The sequence below is a fragment of the Hippocampus guttulatus genome, unplaced genomic scaffold, assembly GCF_054856545.1.
Source record: "Hippocampus guttulatus isolate MCC_2025c unplaced genomic scaffold, RoL_Hgut_1.0 HiC_scaffold_167, whole genome shotgun sequence".
Lineage (NCBI taxonomy): Eukaryota > Metazoa > Chordata > Actinopteri > Syngnathiformes > Syngnathidae > Hippocampus > Hippocampus guttulatus.
In genome coordinates, this window is record NW_028233856.1 from 1 (window position 1) to 7500 (window position 7500).

Here is a 7500-nt window from a genome sequence, read left to right on the forward strand (position 1 = left end):
CAAACTCGCACGCTGGGCCGGCCCGCTCTTTACCCCTGGTACCCCCGCCATTGAAAATGAATGGGGGAATTTTTTCAATCTCCCAATCCGACCAAGAGGCCTCTTTTCCGGCCAAACTCGCACGCCGGGCCGGCCCGCTCTTTACCCCTGGTACCCCCAGCTCTACCCCTGGTACCCCCGCCATTGAAAATGAATGGGGGAATTTTTTCAATCTCCCAATCCGACCAAGAGGCCTCTTTTCCGGCCAAACTCGCACGCCGGGCCGGCCCGCTCTTTACCCCTGGTACCCCCAGCTCTACCCCTGGTACCCCCGCCATTGAAAATGAATGGGGGAATTTTTTCAATCTCCCAATCCGACCAAGAGGCCTCTTTTCCGGCCAAACTCGCACGCCGGGCCGGCCCGCTCTTTACCCCTGGTACCCCCAGCTCTACCCCTGGTACCCCCGCCATTGAAAATGAATGGGGGAATTTTTTCAATCTCCCACGCCGGCCAAGAGGCCTTTTTCCCGGGCACGCACGCTCGCCGGGCCGGCCCGCTATTATTAAACTCTCACCCCTGCAAGGAGGCCTTTTTCCCGGGCACGCACGCTCGCGGGGCCGGCCCGCTATTATTAAACTCTCACGCCGGCCAAGAGGCCTTTTTCCCGGGCACGCACGCTCGCCGGGCCGGCCCGCTATTATTAAACTCTCACGCCTGCAAGGAGGCCTTTTTCCCGGGCACGCACGCTCGCCGGGCCGGCCCGCTATTATTGAACTCTCACGCCTGCAAGGAGGCCTTTTTCCCGGGCACGCACGCTCGCGGAGCCGGCCCGCTATTATTAAACTCTCACGCCTGCAAGGAGGCCTTTTTCCCGGGCACGCACGCTCGCCGGGCCGGCCCGCTATTATTAAACTCTCACGCCTGCAAGGAGGCCTTTTTCCCGGGCACGCACGCTCGCCGGGCCGGCCCGCTATTATTAAACTCTCACGCCTGCAAGGAGGCCTTTTTCCCGGGCACGCACGCTCGATGAGCCGGCCCGCTATTATTAAACTCTCACGCCGGCCAAGAGGCCCTTTTCCCGGGCACGCACGCTCGATGAGCCGGCCCGCTATTATTAAACTCTCACGCCGGCCAAGAGGCCCTTTTTCCCGGCCACGCACGCTCGCGGAGCCGGCCCGCTATTATTAAACTCTCACGCCTGCAAGGAGGCCTTTTTCCCGGGCACGCACGCTCGCCGGGCCGGCCCGCTATTATTAAACTCTCACGCCTGCAAGGAGGCCTTTTTCCCGGGCACGCACGCTCGCCGGGCCGGCCCGCTATTATTAAACGCTCACGCCTGCAAGGAGGCCTTTTTCCCGGGCACGCACGCTCGCCGGGCCGGCCCGCTATTATTAAACGCTCACGCCTGCAAGGAGGCCTTTTTCCCGGGCACGCACGCTCGCCGGGCCGGCCCGCTATTATTAAACTCTCACGCCGGCCAAGAGGCCCTTTTCCCGGGCACGCACGCTCGCCGAGCCGGCCCGCTATTATTAAACTCTCAGGCCCGCTATTATTAAACTCTCACGCCGGCCAAGAGGCCCTTTTCCCGGGCACGCACGCTCGATGAGCCGGCCCGCTATTATTAAACTCTCACGCCTGCAAGGAGGCCTTTTTCCCGGGCACGCACGCTCGCCGGGCCGGCCCGCTATTATTAAACTCTCACGCCTGCAAGGAGGCCCTTTTCCCGGGCACGCACGCTCGCCGAGCCGGCCCGCTATTATTAAACTCTCACGCCGGCCAAGAGGCCCTTTTTCCCGGCCACGCACGCTCGCGGAGCCGGCCCGCTATTATTAAACTCTCACGCCTGCAAGGAGGCCTTTTTCCCGGGCACGCACGCTCGCCGGGCCGGCCCGCTATTATTAAACTCTCACGCCTGCAAGGAGGCCTTTTTCCCGGGCACGCACGCTCGCCGGGCCGGCCCGCTATTATTAAACTCTCACGCCGGCCAAGAGGCCCTTTTCCCGGGCACGCACGCTCGATGAGCCGGCCCGCTATTATTAAACTCTCACGCCGGCCAAGAGGCCCTTTTCCCGGGCACGCACGCTCGCCGAGCCGGCCCGCTATTATTAAACTCTCAGGCCCGCTATTATTAAACTCTCACGCCGGCCAAGAGGCCCTTTTCCCGGGCACGCACGCTCGATGAGCCGGCCCGCTATTATTAAACTCTCACGCCTGCAAGGAGGCCTTTTTCCCGGGCACGCACGCTCGCTGAGCCGGCCCGCTATTATTAAACTCTCACGCCGGCCAAGAGGCCCTTTTCCCGGGCACGCACGCTCGCCGAGCCGGCCCGCTATTATTAAACTCTCACGCCGGCCAAGAGGCCTTTTTCCCGGGCACGCACGCTCGCCGAGCCGGCCCGCTATTATTAAACTCTCACGCCGGCCAGGAGGCATTTTTCCCGGGCACGCACGCTCGCCGTGCACGCCCGCCATTTGCCTACCACACCGCCGTCTGGCGGACACCAAGCGGTACCGCCGACCCCTCCCGTTGAAAATGAATGGGGGATTTTTTTTCAATCCCCCAAGCCGGCCAAGAGGCCTTTTTCCCGGGCACGCACGCTCGATGAGCCGGCCCGCTATTATTAAACTCTTACGCCTGCAAGGAGGCCTTTTTCCCGGGCACGCACGCTCGCCGAGCCGGCCCGCTATTATTAAACTCTCACGCCTGCAAGGAGGCCTTTTTCCCGGGCACGCACGCTCGATGAGCCGGCCCGCTATTATTAAACTCTCACGCCGGCCAGGAGGCATTTTTCCCGGGCACGCACGCTCGCCGTGCAGGCCCGCCATTTGCCTACCACACCGCCGTCTGGCGGACACCACGCGGTACCGCCGACCCCTCCCGTTGAAAATGAATGGGGGATTTTTTTTTACAATCCCCCAAGCCGGCCAAGAGGCCTTTTTCCCGGGCACGCACGCTCGATGAGCCGGCCCGCTATTATTAAACTCTCACGCCGGCCAAGAGGCCCTTTTCCCGGGCACGCACGCTCGATGAGCCGGCCCGCTATTATTAAACGCTCACGCCTGCAAGGAGGCCTTTTTCCCGGGCACGCACGCTCGCCGGGCCGGCCCGCTATTATTAAACTCTCACGCCGGCCAAGAGGCCTTTTTCCCGGGCACGCACGCTCGATGAGCCGGCCCGCTATTATTAAACTCTTACGCCTGCAAGGAGGCCTTTTTCCCGGGCACGCACGCTCGCCGAGCCGGCCCGCTATTATTAAACTCTCACGCCTGCAAGGAGGCCTTTTTCCCGGGCACGCACGCTCGCAGAGCCGGCCCGCTATTATTAAACTCTCACGCCGGCCAGGAGGCCTTTTTCCCGGGCACGCACGCTCGCCGTGCAGGCCCGCCATTTGCCTACCACACCGCCGTCTGGCGGACACCAAGCGGTACCGCCGACCCCTCCCGTTGAAAATGAATGGGGGATTTTTTTTCAATCCCCCAAGCCGGCCAAGAGGCCTTTTTCCCGGGCACGCACGCTCGCCGGGCCGGCCCGCTATTATTAAACGCTCAGGCCGGCCAAGAGGCCCTTTTCCCGGGCACGCACGCTCGATGAGCCGGCCCGCTATTATTAAACTCTCACGCCGGCCAAGAGGCCCTTTTCCCGGGCACGCACGCTCGATGAGCCGGCCCGCTATTATTAAACGCTCACGCCTGCAAGGAGGCCTTTTTCCCGGGCACGCACGCTCGCCGGGCCGGCCCGCTATTATTAAACTCTCACGCCGGCCAAGAGGCCTTTTTCCCGGGCACGCACGCTCGATGAGCCGGCCCGCTATTATTAAACTCTTACGCCTGCAAGGAGGCCTTTTTCCCGGGCACGCACGCTCGCCGGGCCGGCCCGCTATTATTAAACTCTCACGCCGGCCAAGAGGCCTTTTTCCCGGGCACGCACGCTCTCCGGGCCGGCCCGCTATTATTAAACTCTCACGCCTGCAAGGAGGCCTTTTTCCCGGGCACGCACGCTCGCCGTGCAGGCCCGCCATTTGCCTACCACACCGCCGTCTGGCGGACACCAAGCGGTACCGCCGACCCCTCCCGTTGAAAATGAATGGGGGATTTTTTTTCAATCCCCCAAGCCGGCCAAGAGGCCTTTTTCCCGGGCACGCACGCTCGCCGGGCCGGCCCGCTATTATTAAACGCTCAGGCCGGCCAAGAGGCCCTTTTCCCGGGCACGCACGCTCGCAGAGCCGGTCCGCTATTATTAAACGCTCACGCCTGCAAGGAGGCCTTTTTCCCGGGCACGCACGCTCGCGGGGCCGGCCCGCTATTATTAAACTCTCACGCCGGCCAAGAGGCCCTTTTCCCGGGCACGCACGCTCGCCGAGCCGGCCCGCTATTATTAAACTCTCACGCCTGCAAGGAGGCCCTTTTCCCGGGCACGCACGCTCGATGAGCCGGCCCGCTATTATTAAACTCTCACGCCTGCAAGGAGGCCTTTTTCCCGGGCACGCACGCTCGCGGGGCCGGCCCGCTATTATTAAACGCTCAGGCCGGCCAAGAGGCCCTTTTCCCGGGCACGCACGCTCGATGAGCCGGCCCGCTATTATTAAACGCTCAGGCCGGCCAAGAGGCCCTTTTCCCGGGCACGCACGCTCGCAGAGCCGGCCCGCTATTATTAAACTCTCACGCCTGCAAGGAGGCCCTTTTCCCGGGCACGCACGCTCGATGAGCCGGCCCGCTATTATTAAACTCTCACGCCGGCCAAGAGGCCCTTTTCCCGGGCACGCACGCTCGCCGAGCCGGCCCGCTATTATTAAACTCTCACGCCTGCAAGGAGGCCCTTTTCCCGGGCACGCACGCTCGATGAGCCGGCCCGCTATTATTAAACTCTCACGCCTGCAAGGAGGCCTTTTTCCCGGGCACGCACGCTCGCGGGGCCGGCCCGCTATTATTAAACGCTCAGGCCGGCCAAGAGGCCCTTTTCCCGGGCACGCACGCTCGATGAGCCGGCCCGCTATTATTAAACGCTCAGGCCGGCCAAGAGGCCCTTTTCCCGGGCACGCACGCTCGCAGAGCCGGCCCGCTATTATTAAACTCTCACGCCTGCAAGGAGGCCCTTTTCCCGGGCACGCACGCTCGATGAGCCGGCCCGCTATTATTAAACTCTCACGCCTGCAAGGAGGCCTTTTTCCCGGGCACGCACGCTCGCCGGGCCGGCCCGCTATTATTAAACTCTCACGCCGGCCAAGAGGCCTTTTTCCCGTGCACGCACGCTCGCCGAGCCGGCCCGCTATTATTAAACTCTCACGCCTGCAAGGAGGCCTTTTTCCCGGGCACGCACGCTCGCCGGGCCGGCCCGCTATTATTAAACTCTCACGCCTGCAAGGAGGCCTTTTTCCCGGGCACGCACGCTCGCCGGGCCGGCCCGCTATTATTAAACGCTCACGCCTGCAAGGAGGCCTTTTTCCCGGGCACGCACGCTCGCCGGGCCGGCCCGCTATTATTAAACTCTCACGCCGGCCAAGAGGCCCTTTTCCCGGGCACGCACGCTCGATGAGCCGGCCCGCTATTATTAAACTCTCACGCCGGCCAAGAGGCCTTTTTCCCGGGCACGCACGCTCGCCGAGCCGGCCCGCCTTTTGCCTACCACACCGCCGTCTGGCGGACACCGACCCCTGGTACATCTGCCATTGAAAATGAATGGGGGAATTTTTTCAAACTCCCAATCCGAGCAAGAGGCCCCTTTTCCGGCCACACTCGCCCGCCGGGCCGGCCCGCTCTTTACCCCTGGTACCCCCAGCAACACCCCTGGTACCCCCAGCCTTGCCCCTGGTACCTCCCCCATTGAAAATGAATGGTGACCCCTGGTACCCCCAGCAACACCCCTGGTACCCTCAACCTTACCCCTGGTACCCTCAGCTGCACCCCTGGTACCCTCAGCCTTACCCCTGGTACCCCCAGCCAGCTTCGCCCCTGGTACCCCCAGCCTTGCCCCTGGTACCTCCGCCATTGAAAATGAATGGGGGAATTTTTTCAAACTCCCAATACGACCAAGAGGCCCCTTTTCCGGCCAAACTCGCACGCCGGGCCGGCCCGCTCTTTACCCCTGGTACCCCCAGCTCTACCCCTGGTACCCCCGCCATTGAAAATGAATGGGGGAATTTTTTCAAACTCCCAATCCGACCAAGAGGCCCCTTTTCCGGCCACACTCGCCCGCCGGGCCGGCCCGCTCTTTACCCCTGGTACCCTCAGCGGCACCCCTGGTACCTCCAGCCCTACCCCTGGTACCCTCAGCGGCACCCCTGGTACCCCCAGCGGCACCCCTGGTACCCTCAGCCTTACCCCTGGTACCCCCAGCGGCACCCCTGGTACCCTCAGCCTTACCCCTGGTACCCCCAGCGGCACCCCTGGTACCCTCAGCCTTACCCCTGGTACCCCCAGCGGCACCCCTGGTACCTCCAGCCCTACCCCTGGTACCCTCAGCGGCACCCCTGGTACCCTCAGCGGCACCCCTGGTACCCCCAGCGGCACCCCTGGTACCCTCAGCGGCACCCCTGGTACCCTCAGCCTTACCCCTGGTACCCCCAGCGGCACCCCTGGTACCCTCAGCCTTACCCCTGGTACCCCCAGCCAGCTTCGCCCCTGGTACCCCCAGCCTTGCCCCTGGTACCTCCGCCATTGAAAATGAATGGGGGAATTTTTTCAAACTCCCAATCCGACCGAGTGGCCTCTTTCCCGGCCGCACTCGGCCTCCTCGCCGGCCCCTTCCGGCGCTGCAAACTCCAAGTTTTCAATCCGACCGAGTGGCCTCTTTCCCGGCCGCACTCGGCCTCCTCGCCGGCCCCTTCCGGCTTGCAAACTCCAAGTTTTCAATCCGACCGAGTGGCCTCTTTCCCGGCCGCACTCGGCCTCCTCGCCGGCCCCTTCCGGCTTGCAAACTCCAAGTTTTCAATCCGACCGAGTGGCCTCTTTCCCGGCCGCACTCGGCCTCCTCGCCGGCCCCTTCCGGCGCTGCAAACTCCAAGTTTTCAATCCGACCGAGAGGCCTCCCTCCCGGCCGCACTCGGCCTCCTCGCCGGCCCTCTCCTTCCGGGCGGGCCGACCCCTGGTACCTCCGCCGCGGAGGAAAAATATGGGGAATTTTCTCATTCTCCCAATCCGGCCGAGGGGCCCCTCCGCCGGCCACGCTTCGCCTCGTCGCCGGCCCCCTCCTATGGTGCTCAAGATGACCTCCGCGGGCCGCGCCCCACGCTCCATTCATCCGACCAAGACGCCTCTCCGCCGGCCACGCTTCGCCACGTCGCCGGCCCTCTCCTCCGGTGCTCAAGATGACCTCCGCGGGCCGCGCCGCGCACTCTTCAATCCGACCGAGAGGCCTCCCTCCCGGCCGCACTCGGCCTCCTCGCCGGCCCCTTCCGGCGCTGCAAACTCCAAGTTTTCAATCCGACCGAGAGGCCTCCCTCCCGGCCGCACTCGGCCTCCTCGCCGGCCCTCTCCTTCCGGGCGGGCCGACCCCTGGTACCTCCGCCGCGGAGGAAAAATATG